Here is a 6,491-nt window from a genome sequence, read left to right on the forward strand (position 1 = left end):
TTGAAGCTAGAAGGTACTCGAGTGGAGACAATGAACTGGTAGACGCCGTAGCCATGTTAAATACACCATTTGCGGCACCTCTGTTGAATTTCAAAACCTTTTACGGCAACGACCAATGCAACAGCGTTTCGGCAAAAATATGAGGTATGTATATAGCACAAAGCTAGATAACGCTAGAACGTAATATTTAAATTTCAGCCAAATTAATGAATGATCCAATGTACGTGATAAGATTATAAAAGAGTTCTATTTTTATTATTATTATACTGGCCAGCTCTTAAAACTTTCAGTGCCGGAGACGTATCATATCGGGTAGTTCCCACGTTTTCTGCTACGTAATTTGCATAAGCTTAAACTTAAAGGCTACGTTTTAAATGTGAAAAGAGTAATAGCTATATATATGTATTATATCATTAGAAACAAGCAAGTCTAAAATAGAATTTTACCGTTCTCATTAATTTTTTTTAATAACTGTTAAATTCTTTGATACGTAATGTTTAAATATGTATACGTTATTTTTTAGTTTTGGCCTTTTTAATTGGAAACTTCGATTAATTTTACTTACATTAATTAATAATACATTAAATTAGTTACTATTTTGTGGCCAACTGTTTATGGTATTACAATACTCTCCAGAGTAAAGATTTTAAATTATTAAAACAAATTGTAAGAGCCCTACTATATTTAATAAAAAAACTAACTAAAAACTTGAAAATCTATTGCTCCACTAAAGTTTAAAAGATATCGGAAAAGTGACAAGTCTAAGAAAATCACCTAGTAAATTATATTTTGTTGTAAGAAGAAAGTTTTGAAGTTCTTTTAAGAAATTACTAAGAAAGAGCGTTGTACTTCTCTTATGTATAAATATTAATAAACTCAATAATAACTAGTAATGTAATTAAGCGAGTCCAATTAAAATAACTCAAAGAAATTTACGTACAAGTATTTTAACGTGACCTTCAAACAAACCTTGAAGTTCAATAGCTAGCAGTTTGGTTTTGCCTTCACCGTCTTAATTCTAAAAATAAAAGAAAAAATAAGCGTCATTCGAAAAATGAAACATTCTGATTATAATTTCGGAAAGGTATTTCAAGTTATGAAATATTTTAACTTTTCCAATAAATGATTTGTTTTTATACAATAAATGTCAGTACAAAAAAACACAATACAATCAATTCCAAAGTTTTTCTTTTTGCATAACATTTAATATCTACTAACTCAAGTGCTTTAGACATCTCCAGTCTGTTAACACAGTTAAAATATCTACCATTCATTCAAATCGCGTATTTTCAATTTAAATTTCGCAACTCATACATGAATAATGGGTAAGATATTCACTTATTTGCAGTAAAATTATTCAAATGATATATAAATGAAGAATGGTGTATGTATTTACTTTAATTGTATTCATTATCAACAACATTATTTCAGCCATAGAATGTCCACTGATGGACAGAGGCCTCCCCTAGATTTCCAATAAGATAAGTTGGAAGCGAAGATAGATAAAGGATATGTCTTATTGTATTGTAATTCAAATTGTACAAAATTTTTCAATGATTTTTAGATTTGCGGCAAAATTTTTATTGAAATTATTACATTTTTTTGTATATAATAATTTTAAAATAATGCATTACAATGTAATTGTAATGATTACATAATGGAGTCATTTCAGCGCATAGACGCCCACTGCAAGGCCTCCCGCAAAGAGTATCTACGGGAGGTATACCATAATCACCATGCTAGGAAGGCGAGTTGCTGATCGCAGTGTGGTTTTATATTACACGGGGAATACTGTTGCCTATCCTCTGGAATCTTGTTTGTATACAGTGGCTATCTTATATAATTAAGACACGAAGTGTGAATTATATAAAATTGTGTCCCAAGAATCGACCCGCGACCTACTATCACAAGTCTCAGTTCTCTACCGCTGGACTACCGCCTGGTCTCTTACGTAATATAATAAAGTATAAAAAAGGAAAGATATAGCCAATAAGGCGTTTAATTTTTTATTACAACAAACTGTAGAAGTTTACGGCTTAGGATCTTATTATTTATTTTTATTACTTTTTCAAGATCAATTGTAAAGTATATTAATTTTTAGGTGTACCTAAATCGGCATAAAATTAAGGACGTCCAGGATCATCCTCCATACAATAATAATAAACAAATTAAATATATAAAAAAAAACGTTTTGTAGAAAGCGATTCTAGCATAGAAGACGAATAATAATGTTATAAAACGAAAAACAACCGAACTAACAAACTGGCGGAGCAGACGTAAACTTGCCTCTACATATATAAATAATAAAATTTTCTTTACTTCTATTAATTTTTTAGGGATGTAAAATCAAACTACGATGTACTCGTTCAATAAAGTGAAAGTTGGTTGAGAAATACGGATTTCGACTCGGTGTACATGTACGCCTGCCGCTAATGAAAATAACATATCTATTTAGCTAAAAAACCTAGGTACTACGAGACATTTCCCACCCATGTTTGCGCATTGGTGCTTAGCAAAATAAACAGAAACTGCGGTACTAGCACTTAGATGAACTTTTGCAGGACTATACATTATCTTTTCTTCCGCCAAGTTTGACAATAAAATAAATCTTTTTTTTTAATATAAATAGCTTTCGGCTAAAGTTACAAAGATCAAACGCTGGAACGACTTTAATGGCAACTTATAAACGAAGATCCTTTTTTATCTATTGTCTTAAGTCGTTAGGAATGTAAACCTTCAAATTACTCTTACATTTTAAATTCAAAACTAAGAGCTCTCATTTTTTCTATGCTCTTTTCCTTTAGCTACACTAGTAAAAATGTCCTTAAACACAATAAATGCTGTGCCACTTATCTTCGTAGCATTTTATCGATAGATAATTTTGTTTTATTTTTGTCTAATGTAAAAAATTATTAAAATTAATAAAATTGTTATACTTATAACCAACAATTAACTGAACTTCGTTAATTTTTTGTATACATTCCTTATAGTTCAAATTACATATGCTTTGTATACGATCTCAAAATACTTTCTCACAATCTCAAAGATTTTTTATGGTTTTTCCGAACGCAGACGCCACTTCTTCGGCATCTTAAAACCTTATAACACGAAGGAGACCTCAACATTTCCACACATGCCAAATACTCGATTTTGTTTGACCGAGTGCGCAGATGCTTTGTCCTGATGGACGACATCCTGATGACAATCCTGCGTAGGCATTGTTTTCGAATTTTCTCGTAACAACAATATGCAAACAAACAAATGTTGATGTACTAATTTATTGCTCCTGTTTTCTTGTTTTCAAAAACAATTGTTGCTTAGTAGCCTGTTAAGTATAAAAACGAAGGGATTTTTTTTCTGTTTCTTCCTGCCTAATTTTTGTAGACAATTTTACTAAAATATATAAATATTAATACGAAAATTAGGTTGTCTTGTCTCAAGGTTGTCTTTCGGATATAGGATCATAACAATAGTTTTTAGTTTTTTGATGTCTGACAAAGATTATACAGCATGAAGGAAAAAGAGATATGAGGTATCCATCTTATGTAAAGGTTCCTAACGCCTAAATGATCGTGCTTAATATTTTGAATTACACTCACTGTAATGACCAAGCTTGGTTAAACTTCAACATCATCATTTCAGCTATAAGACATTCACTGCTAGACGTAGCCTTCCCCGTAAATTTTCAAAATGATGTAGATACTCTTTCAAGTCTCGTACAACTTTGGCGATCGTAGTTATTGAAGGACGTTCTTCATGTCGATCATCACCAAGGTTAGTATGACTACCTTATTAATCGTAGATCATTTGTAAATATTAGACAGAGGTGGAGTTTCATCACCAAGTGCTAACCTATCACGAATGTGGCTATGACCGCAACAAAAATCTGAATTTATTATATAACGAAAATTTTATTTTTGACAGAATCTTATAATGTTTGTGAAAGTTTTTTTTTAATTTTTTAATTTTTAATTATTTATTAATCGGCCAATTTTAAAAACTCTTGCTAATTATATTGTGTAATTTATTTGTATAAGAGATAACTGCAGAAATGAATTGTGGTAAAATATCTCACTCGGAATTCAAGAATATACGGGTTGGTAGTTTTCAAGAGGCACTTTGAGTAAAGTAAAGCGGTTTCGACTGCGCCGTTTGGGCAGTTGTTATCCGCTACGTTTCCGCACACGTAAGTCATGGCGCGGACGGCGAGGAAGGCAGGGCCGGGCTCGTTATCGCCACATGCATCGTCGCATTTGCATCAAATTGCATCAGCCCAGGTCACTACGGTCGACACATTGCCATTAAATGGCATTTTGATACTAAAACAGTTTTTATGCCACTTTACATTGTGCACTACAGCTTAATAAACTATTTTAAAACACGTTCTGAACATTTAATTTGTTACCGCTACCGTATAAGCTATACTGGCTGTAACAAATTCTTGCTAATCGGATTTCAGACTTGTATAATGTTTAAGGTATATGTTCATCATGCAAGATTATATTAATGATAACAAAAAGTATTTGCAAAAAAGTATATATATATATATATATATATATACTTTTTTGCAAATACTTTTTGAAAATTTTGATTATAATATTTAGCTATTATTTTTTACTCTGATGCTGCTAACAGTATGTAATATTATTATAAATATTAGAAATCGTCGATACTTAATATTTACTTACATTAACTTGAATAGGTAACTAGACTGCAGTTCAAGCGCATGGTTTCACCGGATTTTGCGCACATCATGTCGCTACATGCAGGAGAAGCGTACGCTATGCAAAATCTTACTAAAACCGATCGTTTAGGTTTACTTTTATCCGGAAAGGTATGTAACACAAAATCATCTTAGTCTTATGCGAAAACTTATTTAAATTTTAAATTCTCGCCTTTGCTAACATTACACATTATGTAGTGTTAGCAAGGAAAGTGTATATTATATATATATATATATATATATATATATATATATATAGCTAAATATTATAATCAAAATTTTCAAATTACAGTAATAAAGCAGAATATTTTAAGAAAAAAGTACTGACTGTGCTATATTCAACTTGCTAGGATGAGTCACAAAAAGTGTACCGAAATTATCGGCACAGAGCCAATATGATGTGCCAATTATTTTAATTTCTTTCATCAACCTTATTATCAGCAATTTACGATAAGTTGTTATAATTTCATTTTCGTATTTCCCACGCTATCTATGTATACAAGGTGTTTGGTTGTTTATGTAAAAGATTGAAAGCGATTCATCGCATAGCTCATTTGTCAGTAAATAGCTTTAAAGCTTTTACACCTATTTCCAATCATGCTGTATAAAGTGATCACTCTGAAACTTTTCACATTAATTTATTTTTTCTGTTTGGTCAATAACTTCTGGCAGTACGGAGTCTACAGGGTCAGCATAATAATTAATTTCAATACTTAGTATTCCGAATTATGAAAATGGTTTTTCTTGCTACATTCGCATTATTTACGATTTATTAAATCATTATTGAACTGGGTGTATATTAATTGACCACAAATGAGTTATACATTCACCCCTTTGAAGCCTTTAAACTTATAACCAATTGAAATCCTGTATATAAAAAAATCGCGATCGCCAAAAGGTTTTTCGGTGCTAAATTCGAGAACGGATCGACCGTTGTTATATCTTAATTAAAATACAAGGAACATTCTTGTGGAGAAAGGAAAAAAATAGTTCAAAATAACCTTAAAACTCAAAAGACGCGGTGGAATGTAATTGAATCAAAACATAACAGATATTGCAAAGTATGTATACAATGACAATATAATGACATTATTAATAATGTATTTATCATCATCATTATTTTACCACAGAACGTTAACTGCTTGAAATAGGCTTCCTCCATAGTCAGTCTTTCAATGTTTGAAAGAAAACACTGATTTTATAAGTAATCGTTGTTTATTATTAGGCCTTAGGTATATAAATAAAGTAATCATGTGTTATTGTTCGTTATCTACCGGACTACAGCTCGGTTGGAGCAGCAAGTTAACTATAAACAAAATTTGTACTATTAATCATTGACTTCATCTACTTTGTATTTCCTCACATAATCGTAAAATATTAATTTGTCCAACTTTCTTAAAAGGGGGACAGTTATAATTAGAAGGATTTAAAATACAATGTATGTAGTAACGGTTTCACAGGGTGATTGGCTAAAGACGTGATTATTTAGTTCATTTGTCACCAAAAATCTTTAAAGCTATTACTTATAATTTCAATCAACCTATATTAAATCAATTTTAATTTTGTAATTAAAATATTGAAAACTCTTTTTTTTTCTCATATATACATTATCATTACGTTTCTTATTGTCTCTGAAACTACTAATTTTTGGTTAGAGTGTGTCATATTTTAATTGATGCAACAAATGAGCTACGAATTCACTCCTTTAAAGCTTTTACACCTATAATCAATCACCCTGTAAAAAAAAAGAGGCGAAACGATGTTTAGG

This window comes from Battus philenor, unplaced genomic scaffold (assembly GCF_028537555.1).
Source record: "Battus philenor isolate CCGP_79_NKW_IND1 unplaced genomic scaffold, ilBatPhil1.0.hap1 SCAF_7, whole genome shotgun sequence".
Classification (NCBI taxonomy): domain Eukaryota; kingdom Metazoa; phylum Arthropoda; class Insecta; order Lepidoptera; family Papilionidae; genus Battus; species Battus philenor.